Raw genomic sequence first — 14,185 nt, forward strand, 5'->3', positions numbered from 1 at the left:
TACTGTGGCAGGGTCTAAATCCTGACTGAAAGGTTTCAAATATGCTATTCTTTTGTAAGTAAGAGCATAACTGTACTGAGACCACTTTTTCAAGGATTTTATTTAAAAAAAAATGTTTTCTACACAAGTTTTAATGATCTAGGAATATAGCTAATAGAGAGAGACTAATATAGTGAGGAGTGATTCTGCTATATTGGGAATAATCAGTTTGAGGAGCTGTATTGATACTGATTCAAGTATACATGTCAATGGTTTTGTTGAGATTATCTGAGTAATTAGTTCATTTGTTTGGCTTGAGTTAAATTACTTTAACTGCACTTCAGAACTAGTGGAATGTTCGTCCACATGCATAATTTTGGCACACTATCTAGGGACATGTGACGTATTGATTGTAAACTTTCTATATGTTCAAGATCATCGGGGCTAGATGAGGAGGAGGCTAGATGGTAGTTCTGGGGGGTTATCAGTGAATACACTAATGACTGAAGTTGTGATGTTATGCTTGCTATGATAGCAGGATGGCAGACTCATTCTTAGGGTTAATTCATACATGAATAAATAGTGGTCTGCAATAGAATCTTTCTATGACAATGATAGGTTGTCAACTTCAATATGAAGAGACAGTATAAAATCTAGAGTGTGATTACATCAGTGTGTAGGCCCTATGACATTCTGAGTGAATCCCATAGCATTTAATAATGAGCTGAATGCCATTTTGAGTGGGTCATGTGTTTTTTCAGAATGGATATTGAAGTCTTCAGTAAGAGCCTTGGCTGTAAGAAGTACTACTCTGGAAACAAAATCAACAAATTCATTAAGGAAATCTAAGTAGGGACCAGGGGGTGATAAATTGTAATTTAAAAGAAAGTATTTACTTTTTTGGAGGCAAGTGCATTTACCACCCTTAGATTAGGTTTTCAAAGAAGCATTCTTTATGGCCTTTATTTTGAGTAATGTTTAAGCTGTATATATTGTATAAAACAATTATGTTGCATATATTGTAGCCACCACACCTCCGCCTCAGCCATGCATACATGGGTTATAATAGTAACTATATCCAGGAGGGGCTGCTTCATAAAAGGCTATAAAGTCGTTCAGTTTGGCACAATATATTAAGGCTATTGTCAGTAATAACATCTTTCACAATGAGTGCTTTAGATGCCAGTGATATTCAATGAAACAAATTTGAGGCAAATTATGTGCTGTTAGTATCTAATTGATTCATATTTTCTGTAATTGGGTTATTAGCACAAACTTTTTGTTTTTTAGAATTTGAGTTGGACAGGGGAAAGACACAGTCTCAATATTAAAGTATTTAGTATCCACAGGAGGGAAAGGTGAAAAATTATGTGAAAAATTATATACTGATATATAAAAGTAAATATATTAGTCAGTAGCAAGCCTAAGCAGTGATCTATAAATGTAAACTGTGTTGGTCTCCAATCTGTAAATTGTGCTGCCTGTCTTGGCTAGGATGCGCTTGTGAAAGAGATTTTAATCTCAGTGAGAATGTATCCTAGCTAAAGGTTAATCACTTTTTAAATGTTTTAGCAAATTACTTATAATTTTTTGGCAGCACAGAAAGTTTTTTGTCAATAGTAAAACTACCTGGCGACACAGGGAACTTAGGTTTATTTCCCTGGAACAGAGTTGTTCAAACAGGTTTTCTCAGGCAAGTAATGCACAATGCGCTGGTATCACTGATTGTCACGAATGACCACCCTCCTGGCGTCCGTTTCCGTGGTTTCCCTGTCGCGTTTACTTCCTAGTTGTTCAGCACCTTGGTTTCGTTTTCTCCGCCCCATCGTCTGTTTTTCCACGCCTGTTATTCCTTTCACCTGTGTCTGATTTTGAGTTAAATCGTTCATACATTTAAATCCTGTCTGGTGCTCTGTCTCTGCTGTTCATTGTATGTCTGACCAACATGCATATTCTTGAATGTACGTGTCTATTTTCCTAGCCTGTGTTAATTCTCGCCTTCGTTTACCTAAGTGTTTCGTTCTAGTCGCTGTTTGTGTTTAGTCCTTCGTTTATCCTGGCCCTTGTCTTGTTTATCATGTATTCTACGACTTTCTGTGTTGGTAATATGACCTACCATGACTTTGGATCTGCCCCTAATGACTCTCGCTCTTCTCCACACTTGCGTCCGCCTCTTTACCGCTCATCGTTACACTGATAAAATAATTATTTTTATTATGTTCTACATCTTTTAAAGTTTATTTGAATTAATAATAAAATGAGGAAAACGATTATTGCACCTTTAAACAATATCGCACTAGACGGAGTTATATTAAATTGGATATCAGTCGTATGCACAAGGCCATAGGCCAAGTGCTTAGGATAATCACAGTTGTGCTGTTATTCAATATAACAGTTCTATAACATCTTTTAGACAACTGTTCCACAAGTGCCTTTTAATAGTTAACAGTAATACATGACAACAGATTGTGTTCATTTAATAATTTATATTTATATTGTTCTACCAACTTTTTTTTTCTGCAACTGGACTGTTGCCAACAATAGTCTGTTGACAATTGCTTTGGTGGTATGTGAGATTCCAATGAATTAACATCTTGTTCCATCATTTCCTGCCCTCAATGGATCGTCTACAGTAACCTTTTAGCAAGCTTTTAAACCTGAAAGACAATAAAGTTTTATTATAAATTATAAATCAAAATTCACATAGTATTCTTGGTATACAGCATCTCACATATGGTCACTAACTGCCATGATTTCCCTTGGTTCGAGTTCCGTATCAGACAATTTCTGTATGGCAGTGGCTTTCAGGCTGTGATTGGTGCAAGACATATAATGATTGTTAATGTAATTAAGTTAGTAGAACACGTATGCCCAGTTAAATTACTTAGTCAGAACTAATTGCTGTATAATATTTTAATTATACAGCAATTAGTTCTGACCAAGTAATTTGATGTTGATTGGCATTTTGTAGAAAGCGAGGAAAATTAGTCTCTGGTCACCAATTCAGCAGAAAAGCTGCTGCTTTGCTGCCTAAGGGTGAGATTTAATTACATTGCTTCCTTTGCTGATTTACTCTGCTGGGGCATTATTTGGCAGTGTAACTTTATTTGCAGACACTAAGCCCTTCATCAGGGCACGGCTCATGCTGGAGATGTAGTGCTATAACTAGTCCTATATTTACTTATTTTGTTGAGGCTCTGTGAGATTTGCTGTATTCTGAACAGGTGCTAGGAGTGTGTGTGAATGTTTTTGTATAATGATCTAGGTCTGTACTTTTTCATTGTTCTCTGTGATGTAGTTTTATTTTAGTTGGATAAGTATGATTCCTTTTGTGATAGTTTCATTTTCATTTCATGGCCAATATAGACTACTGTGAAATAAGTAATACTAAGTAATACTGTTGTAGGTGTGAGTGTGTTTGTATAGATTGCACAAAGTAGCTGGTAAGTAATACTCCACTAGTGGTAACAAATAATTCATTAAACTTAATTAGTGGTATTTAATGAATAACTAGTATTTTACTGTGTATGCTATAACAGTAATAATTACCAGTTACAATTTACAATTTGCAGTTTGCAATTTAGTTATTGCAGTCTTTTATGATGTTATTGATATCATATGCAGTGCACAGAGTGGTCCCCACAGTTCATCAATTGCCCTGATTTAGCTTCTTCCTGCAAGAAGAAGCTCCTCTTCAGTCTCTGTGTTGGTCTTCAGGGAGCGAAAGCACTTCCCTGAACTCAACAGAGAGAAGAGCCTATTGTATCCTTCACAATCCCTCTGGCTTTGGTCTGGCACCGCTTGTGATAGATGGTCTGCAGGTCAGGAAGTTCCGTATGAATGATGCGCTCTGCTGAATGCACCACCACCACCCTACTCTCTCCACCGTGGTTCTCTTGATCCTCACAGGTTGGTAGTGCCACTCCTGCTTTTTGCTGCACCATCAAACTTCTTGATGGTGGCTCTTGGACTCGTTTCCTCCACCAGTTTCCCAATAAACCCTACTATTGCCTCTGTAAACTCGCTGACATCAGTGCTGGGCCGCAACATGTCCCAGTCTTCGTCATCCAGAGCGTCCTGCAGAGCGGCCACCGATTGGTCTGTCCAGCACGCGATCTCCCTCTGAACAGGAGCTTCCCGTTTCAGCCTTTGTTTATATTTTGGTATGAGGAAGATGGCGGCGTGGTCTGACTTACCAAACGGTGGATGAGCTACTGCCTTATAGCTGTCCTTGTATGGGGTGTAGCAGTGGTCGAGTGTCTTATTTCTCCTGGTGGGGAAGGTTACGTGCTGGTAAAGGTTGGGCACTGCACGCTTGAGGTCAGCGCTGTTGAAATCCCCAACCACGATAAGTGCAGCGTCCTGGTGTTGTGCCTGAAACTGTGAAAGCCTCATGAAGTTCACACAGTGCAGTGTCCATGTTGGCCTGAGGTGGAATGTACACGGTGTTGACGATGACTGAAGTGAACTCCTGAGGAAGGTAGGAAGGACGAAACTTGAGGCCGAACAGCTCCAGGTTGGGTGAGCAGGAGCGGGCGAGAGTAACAACATTGGCGTTGTTGCACCAGCTGTTGTTTACCATCACACACACTCCACCGCCTCTCAACTTTCCTGAATCTGCCATCCTGTCCAGGCGGTAAACCGAGAATAACTTGGCCAGCTGGATAGCGTGGCTCGGTACCACTGGGTTCAGCCACGACTCGGTGAAGCAGAGGAGGTTGCAGTCCTGAGTGCCCCTCTGGAACTTTATCCTGGCCCGGAGGTCGTCAAGCTTGTTGTCCAGAGATTGGACATTGGCTAGCAGGATGCTGGGTAAGGGAGCTCGGTGTGCTCGAGCCCTCAGCCTGTTCCTGACGCCGGTTTGCTTCTCTCGAGGCCTTTTTCTCGCGTCGTGTCCTTTGTTCTCCCTCAGGATCTCCGTCGGCCATCTTGGGTCCGGGGTTAGAGATGGCTTGAGGTGAGTGCTATGTAGATTAAGAGAAATAAGAGCATCTCCGCTGTATGAGATGTGCGTTGTGGTGTAGAGAGAAGGGCTGTGGAGATATCAGGGATACCGCTAAGAGAGAAAAGAGCGAAGGAGATAGCGAAAGAAGCGAATAAAGTGCCAGGTGTGGACAGAGCAATCGTGACGGCAGCTGACCTCACCGGTGCCATCTTCATCTTTCTGTTGAAAAAGTTGAAGACCAAGCAGTGAAATTTGGAGCACCCCTATCACCCCTATAGTAAAATGAAAATGCAAATACTAGTTTTACTTAATTTCCTCAAAAAGAGCCCAGATGTAGCCTTTGGGATGTTACCACACAGGACAGAAACTTTCATAGGGGTTCATTTTTTTGCCCGTTGCCGAGTATGAGATAGAGCAAAATAAAATATGGCAGTCGCAAAACAAAAGGACACAAAATTCAATAAAACTAATTCACCATCGTATTCACCAGGTAAACGCAAGCGCACTAAGCAGTACAAAGGAAATAATTTTTTTTTTTAAACCTCACATCTCAGGTACTTTAGAGACTTCCACGCATGGTACGACATGCACACAAAAATACATCTGTTTATATAAGAATTATGTATTGAGTTACACTTTGTATAGTTTGACTACTGTAAGAAGACAAAAGAACACGTTTTCAAGGCACACTAAGGTTTGCTAACTAAAACTGAGTTGCTTAAACAAGCTTAGCATATCGCCTTACATCTTGAATCAACCTGTCAAACGTTGAATTATAAATAGCAAATTCACCAGTATAAAGAACTATTTATGGACCTATGTTAATATTACGTCATCTAAGCAAATAAATAAATATTTGCCACAGGATTAGTGCTGCTTAGCCATCTTTCCATCGCATGCTCTGTATTACCCGGACAACTGAAAACACACTGAATGAACGCGAGACTGGCTTCTTAAAGAGACAGTAACCCAAAATAAAATTTAACAGCCACCAAACACAAACTAAATCGACACAGTGTACACACATTTTTCCACCTGGCTATACAGATATTAATAGAACTGTAGCCTTTATCCCAAGATAGGCTTAGTGCCAGATTAAGAGCTACATAGGTTATAGTGACCCCACTGCCAACAAGTTAAATAAATTAATAATAATAATTTACATTTATGGCATTTGGCAGACACTCTTACCCAGCGCGACTTACAAAAGTGTTTTGCCATTTACTCAATAATAATAATAATAATAATAATAATAATAATAATAATAATAATAATAATAATAATAAATGCCTTGAAGTGCTGTAAAATGGAGGTGATAACCCCACTAACATGGTAGGTGTGTCTAATAAAGTGACCATTAAATGTACAATACTGTAAATAATATAATTTAAGTTTTACTGTAAATAATCAATTTAAGCTTACTTACTATCATTTAGTCATCTTTGCAATGATGAGTTGCAATCTTCATTCTTTTGCATTTACTGATTTTCATTTTTCTTTTCAAAAGTTGTTCTGTTTGCATCCATTTTATACGTTTTAGCATTGTCTTCTTTGTCTCCTTAACATAAACCTTCTGAATCAATTTATTTTATAAACTCGTCATAGCTGTTCACATAATAGCCGCTATACATCCCAAACACAATTCGAATGACCGAATAGAGAAATTAGATTTTTGGCAGGGACTGGTATAAAAATATTGCAGGTGTGAGCAAAAGGCAGCTTCCTCCAATCAGAAACGGTATTTGCTATGATTGACGAGACACACTTCAAGCAGAGGCATGAACGTAAGCACACAAAGTGGAAAAAAGAACACAGTTTCTAAAAGAAAACGAAAAGACTTAAACCACACAAAGGTAAGTCGCTTTGATGACTGAAAACAGCAGTTTATTTTCTGCTAACCCTAACGCAAATGAACAATTGTGCAGCATAAAGATGTATCTAGTCATATCATAGTCATACAGAGATAATCTAACCTAGCTAGGTTAACTAACGCTACCTGGATAATGTTAATTCATTGTTTGGTTGGTTCAGATAGGCAGAATTTTACGTAGCTCGCTGATTAGTTATTTGTGGTCTTTGGCATTTGGGAAGTAGTTGTAACAGAATCATTTGGACCTGGCTGTTGAGTGTTTTATTTTACCGAGGTTTTTCAAAGGCTTACACAAGCTGTACGTAGGAAAACGCTTGTCTTAATTGGCAAGCTAAACCAGTGGTCACCAACCTTTTTACCGCTAAACACAAGATCGTATTTTTAAATATGAAGAAATTAGACAAGTGAGATCGAATTGATAGACTGGTTGGCGACCAGTGTGCTAAACCAGATTGCTGTAGCTAGCTAATATAATTTCTTGCCATCAGTGTAACTGAATTTTAATTACTTCCTGTGGATAACACATTTAATGATCTTCTAAAATGGGACATTGAGCTATATATTTGTCAGCATAAAAGGTTAACATAAATATCTAGTTACTGGTTCCATGAAATGTATTTACAGTGACTTTAATTAGGGTTTCAACATTGATCAGTAATTGATCAATAATTACTAATTAATTAAAAACTACAGTTTAATGTCAAAGTGAAACATCTCTATAGTGATTTACAGTGACTTACAACACAACTGAATTTATTTCATAACTGTGAACACCTATAAAGCCAGTTTTTAGTAGCACCCACTTTGTCAGCATTTATAGAATTAAATCTGCACTTTTCTTCACTGTTCTTTGTGAAATTGCTAAACCTTTATTATTTACTAGATTTCAATGTACAACACATGCGAAGGCTGGGTGACTTCTAAAAGGACTTCTAAGCAGGGTAATTAGCTTCTCATTTACAATTAATTTTAGAATGAACTCCTTTAGAATTTATTTATCTTGACTACAAAAACTACTCAGTTATAATAGTTTTATCCAAAGCGACTTACAATCAGCTAAATGCTGTAAATGTCTGTGTACTTTCAGTCTAGTTGATTGAGCCAATAGTGGAATAATAATTACAATTACAGTCTACTTTTACATCACCATATTGTATATTGCTTTTTAAAAACACAGTGAATACCAATATACATTCAAATCCAACAAGTATTCAGATTTCTTTTCAAGTGGACTGGGCTCCTGCAAATGTATAAATAGTCATATAAATTCTTAAAATAGATGAAGATAATTTAAGGTAATAAAGTGTATGAAAATCTCTTAATTTTATTATTTTTCTATATTTTCTATAAGAGGTAAGCATTTAAGCATGCACAAATTAATGCTAAAAATATATCACTGAATTGATTGATAACTAAATTGATTTTCTTCCAATTTAGTATGCCAGAGGTTGTTTTAGCAACACAAGGAGGAGCAAAACATGCGTTTTTGGAATCCTAGAGAGCCTTAATAATTCCAGAAGACACATTCTGCGACTGGGAAAAAAGCAAGTCTTTTCTACCAATCATAAATTAACAGCATACTGAGCGGGACTGGAAAACATACAAATGTGAGGTGTGGTGTCTTCATGCAAATAGAAATCAAAAAGCACAAGAAGGAGTTCTTCTGAAGGACATTAGTATGGTGTAATAGCTGTCAGGTATTTGTGATTTTGTGTTGTTCATTTTGTCCTGTTTGGCACATACTCAAACACTTCTTGCACACCCACTCAACTCTATATCTCACCTATAATCACTCATTTTATGATTTATATCTTTTAACTAGAGGTTTTGATAGGTTTACAGACTTAAATGTCTGGCACATGACTGTCATTCAGTTCATTATTTACCTGTTTAAATGACAGTGCTTTGAATGCTTTTTGAACTGTGTAAGTAAATGTTTTGTTGTAATTAAAGTTTGTTGACAATCTGATACATTACTTATGTCAACTAGACATACTTGGTACGTGGTACTATCATCACCCATACATATATTGTTGGTGTTACTAACATTAAGTAGAATTTGGTTGTTTTTTTACTTTATTTGTGACGTGGGCGGCACAGAAGAAGCGAGAGGCAAACTTGCACTGACGTGCTCTTTTTATCCATGATGATAAATACATGCAACGAAGTTATCTGTAGGAATACGCTGAAAGCCGAGTCTTAATATTCCAAACACTTCCAGTGGTTTCTGGGACTGCTAATGTGCAGCGCTGTTCCTCTAGACCTGTGGAAGTATTAATAAGGAGACATAGTGATGAGAAGCAGGTGTCTCCAATCAGTAAACCGGTGATTGAGATCGGGGTACACGAATGGTATGGCCCTCATCTGATGTGGGTGTTTCCCTCTTGGTGTTGGTCCAGCCAACTGTGACAATTTGGAGTGTCCAAGTTCATATCTACATGTTAACCTGAGAAGTCTCTGAACATGTAACAGGTACATGTCATCTAAAGACAATCAAGAAGTTATATATAAGCTCTTGGCTTTGTTAATAAGGGTTTTATGTATTCATTATCCTTATAAGCATTAATCAATAGATGTTTAGCTACTAAACATTGTTGTGTTAAAAAAAATGAGACAGACATTTAGCAGAACATCACCAATATATCATTAATGTGATGGTGCAACTCTTTTTATTCAGTTTATCTGCTTAATGTTAGTAACACCAGCAATAAATATATGGGTAATGATAGTACCAAGCTAATAATATGTCTGCTTGACGTAAGTAATGTATCAGCAATATATCAACTTAATGTTAGTAACACATTAGCAATATCTACTAAATGTAAGTAAAGTAGCAATAATATTTACTTAAGTAATATATCAACATAAATGAGAAATGAGAGATATTTAATAACACTTCAGCAATATATCAATTCAATGATAACCATCTACTAACTTAATGTTAGTAACACATTAACAATATATCATCTTAAAGTAACACATTAACAGTGTACCTACTTAATCTAATGTATCAGCAAAATATCGGCTTAGTATAAATGTATTAACACTATCTGCTTAATGTAAGTAATATATTGATAATCTTTCTACTTAAAGTAATTTATCTAAATATATGTATGTTAATCATAAATACATTTTGTCCATCCATAAACTATAAATCATGACTATAAATCATGTTTTAGATGATTCAGTACTGCCACTTCACTGATATGTTGTTGATATTCTACTGACAGTCTGTTGAGTTTATTAATCTACAAACGACCACTCAAAGTGTTACTGAAAAATTTCATATATAGCCTTTGGCCATATAGGCCATTAGGTCCTATATTGGTTCCTTGCAATACAAATACAACACTATACTGGCATGCCTAAGTACCTTTGCTTTACACTTCCCTGGATATAGATTCATGCAAATATTCAGGCTGGGCAGACCTTAAGAGAAAGCTTGAATCCCTGGCAACTGCCATTTCTATTGGTCAACTATTGCTACCAGCTTTTGCATCTGTTTTAACCTGCTCTAATGCAAGCAGCTACAATATGTTGCTTCCCAAAACAAAAAATGTATTTAACAACCTCAATAAAGTATTAGCCACTTAGTGTCTTGGTAAGAGATGCATATAGTCAACTTTTAACACAAATCATCTGCATGTTGTCTGCACTTTGCATTACTAGGAAATTTTATGTTACTGTTAGGCACAAGTATTTGTAGGCATGGTATTATCTTTAATTGCTGTGTGTCAGGCTTAGGAGGCAGAGACAGGGTTACCTGCACTTTGAATGCAGGTAATTTAATGAACAAAGGGTAGTCCAAACTACCCAGTGTCGATAAATAAGGAAGGGTGAGTAACAGTGCAATCAATAATCCAGGCAAACAAACCAATGGGAGAAAAAGCAAAAAGACATAATCAGAATCGGCTCAAAAGTGGTTGACAGGCAAAATTACACTATGGAAGGGAAAGTTCCCTCCTTATTAGTGTCTTTTGTCTTCCTATTTTGTTTGGTTGGACATTGAATTTCTCTGCTTAACTCTACTTGGCTTCTTTTCTCCCTGTGTTCTCCTGTTTGTTTAGTTGTGTGCCTTGTTTCCATGTTTTTAGATTTTGTACAGGCTTGGACTAGTACACAATGCTGAGAATGGAATTGCCCTAAATAAAATTTGCTCACTATTGCATTGCATGCTGCCTCAACACCGTACACTCTGACTCTGACAAAGTCATACATGTATGGCACTTTTTATTTCTGGTGACTGAATGTATCTTTAAGTGTGTTGCACTTCTGGTTTTGCGTGTCATGGTATATGCAGTCTACAAGATGTGAGTTTGCAGCTGAAGGCGTGACTGCAAGAGGCAATTTCCCTAAACCTGCCAGTGCTACATGCTAATCACTGGCACAGGTATGGTATATAGAGTATGATGTTCATTAAAAAAAAAAAAAAATAAAAAAAAAAACTAAAAAAAAAAAACTAACCTACATCTTTTAGATTTATTGGCAATGTTCCGGTTTCTCTGACAGAAGAGTCGCCACCACCAGAGGATCAGCTGACGCTGCACTCAGAAACAGCCCACCCATCCTAGACCTACTGTAGTAACCGAGTGTCTGCATCTTCTCTGAAGTGGCTATGCAGACTAAAAATATCATAATTAATCATGGACTGGTACTAGCTGGGCCATGCAATGGAGGATGGGTTCCCTCTTAATCTTGGTCCTCCCAAGGTTTCTTTCGAAGTCCTAGAGTTTTTCTTTGCCACTCTTGTCCTTGGCTTGCTCATTAGGGATCTAGACCCATACATTTGTAAAGCTGCTGTCACGCTCACAGACTGGAGCTTCACCCGTTTCCCTGGCTTCCTGATCACGTCCGTGTTTTCCAGCTTTCGCCTGTTTCCATGGTTTCCCTGTCTTGTGTGTTGTTATGCTTCCAGTCCTTAGTTTCATTTTCTCCACTCCTTATTTGGTTTTCCAGGCCCATCATTGCATTCACCTGCTCCTCGTTTCTAGTCTTGTTAAGTTCATGTATTTAAACCTTGTTCCTGCGTCTCATGTTTCTTGGTCTATGTTTACGTCTACGACATTTTCTGATTCTGCCTCGCTTGCTTCTGATTATGTTGTACTTGTTCTCTCCGTCCCAAGTTTTCACTCACTCTGTTTACCCTCACCTTTTTCCTGTTGTTTAGTTAACTCTCTTGTTTAGTTCCTACACGCTTTCTATCTGTATTCCAGTTTACGTTGCCCTCTCTGTTCATGTTCATCTAGTTTATTCTGTTCTCCTGTCCGCTGTACGTTATCTCGGTGCTTTCGTCTACACTGCTTTCCTGATCCATTATTGCCAGTATTTGTGTAATTCCATTCCTCATCGTTTCACTCTCTTTTTGGTTTCTTTCGCCTTGTTCAGTCGTGTAAGTGTTTTGTTTTCCTTTTAAATCTGTTTCCTGTATTTTAGTCTTTAGTCTCTATGTACACCCCTTCCTTGTTTTTCTACCCTGTTTGTCTTAGTTTCATGCTTCCTTGTTTTCCTGTATGTCTTCCCTTACTATTTAGTTCCCTTCTTTATCTAATACTTAGTCTGATTAGTCTATTATCCTTTTGTTTGTTCCTGGGTTTTGTTCAGTACTGTGTTCTCCTGGTGTTTCCATTATTAAACTCATCATTCATTTATACTGTCCTGTCTATTGTTTTCATTATGGCTTCCCCTGCTTTGAATTCTGCCCGCTCTCACGTCCGAGGCAGTGGTACTTCACACGTGTGTTCGCCCTTGACCTACCCCGCAGTACAGCTTTGTGTTGTAAAAAAGCACTGTATAAATAAATCTGACTTTGACTTTGCCCTAAACTGTGAAAAAATAACAAATGAAGTGACTTAAATGGCTCCAGAGTTATTCTTTTTGGCTGAAATTAATATCTAGTTCTTTATTTGTTTGTAGTACTTTATCACCTGGGGTTAAATCACCAGGGTTTTATCACCAGGGTTTCTCAGTTTAGCCAGTTAAGTTAAGATCAAACTTGAGGTTTTCCAATAGGAATGTCATTCAACTCTTCTACTATTGGAGGGTCTTGACTTTGGGCTTCAGAAATCCTGCTTGTTGAACCGGTAAGCCACACTGGTTCTGGACAAGGGTTTTTTAAAAATGTATTCCATTAAAAGTACACACAATGGTCATTTCATCAAGGTCAAAAGGTGTTTGCCTGGTGCAGAGAAAATAGCAGCGACCTCAATAATATTGACACTTTAAATAAATGTACTAGGACATTGTTCTTTGTCTTGTTTGCTTTTTGTTTCATCTCGTCACCTTAAGTTTCTATTGGATTTCAATTTTTCTTATTAGTATTCCTGCCTTCTATATTAAAATATATTTTCTGTCTGGTAGTGCTCTCAGATCTTTTGCAAGGACTAGGCCATGAAGTGTCACTGTTTCAGTTTGTGTGCATGTTGAGGTCAGAAAACACATTATTATAGCATCATGTTCATTTGGAAGGTGAGGTAATAAAATGATATTGTAAGAAGAAAAATAGGGAGGTTCCAGAATAAACTGGTTTCATGCAGGAAAAGCCTCTGTAGGCTTCAGCATAAATCCTCAGGAGCCCTCTCTGACAGGCCTCTAGGGCCTCAGTAGAAGGGCGAGCCTTGGTTCAAGGACGGGACAGCCGGCCAAGTACTGGAAGAACCAATATGGGCAGCCGATGATATAGAATATGATAGCCTTTAAAAAAAAAATAGAAGTAGTTCAGGATGAACCTAATGGTACCAAGAACTGGTTGGTGTAAGTATTGAATATAAATTTGCATACATTGAATAATGTATGGTTTGGAGAAGAATAGTGGAACCGGGACAAGTTTTTATGAAAAAATAAAAATGCTTATAACAAAAATGTATAAAAGGTGTGCCCACCTGAGACATTCTCCGGACAATGCCTCGTTTGTAACATCGAGCTCAGAATAAAGACGGGACCAGCTCTTCTCTTCAATGAATCACAAAGTCTGGATCTTTATTTCTGTTTAGTATGTATTGAGTAAACAATCTTGAACTAAGCAAGATCTCAGAATGACAAAGGAAACTGGTCAATGTCAATGTCGCTCACTGCAAGTGAACAGGCACTGCCAAGAACCAAATATACCTGGCTGATCTGCTCCTGCTGTTTCTGAACTACTTGCTTAATTGTTGCCAGCGTCATCAACTTGTGCTATGCTGTACCATATTTAACTGGAAAATATTTTATGTTTACTTTGAGATAAATCTAAGAGGTAAGAAATGAAGTTAATTTCTTCAAGAAGTAACTGGAGATTTATAGAAAAGAATGCCTTTGTCCACCCTTTTAGGTAAATTTAGATTGACTCAACTCATTATTAGATACAAAATACCTCATTAAGTGTCAGTGAGATTATTTAATTCACATACCTTGCT

At 37.5% G+C, this 14,185-nt stretch overlaps 1 long non-coding RNA gene across 1 annotated transcript; it reads left to right on the forward strand.

Annotated features, from left to right (window-relative positions):
• Positions 1–8,313: 8,313 nt before the first annotated feature.
• Positions 8,314–11,351, forward strand: LOC118242266. The gene is made up of 3 exons (XR_004776717.1): positions 8,314–8,491; positions 11,095–11,184; positions 11,272–11,351. It is a non-coding gene; the product is annotated as an uncharacterized LOC118242266 (long non-coding RNA).
• The last annotated feature ends 2,834 nt before the right edge of the window (positions 11,352–14,185 follow it).

This window comes from Electrophorus electricus, chromosome 12 (assembly GCF_013358815.1).
Source record: "Electrophorus electricus isolate fEleEle1 chromosome 12, fEleEle1.pri, whole genome shotgun sequence".
Taxonomy (NCBI): domain Eukaryota; kingdom Metazoa; phylum Chordata; class Actinopteri; order Gymnotiformes; family Gymnotidae; genus Electrophorus; species Electrophorus electricus.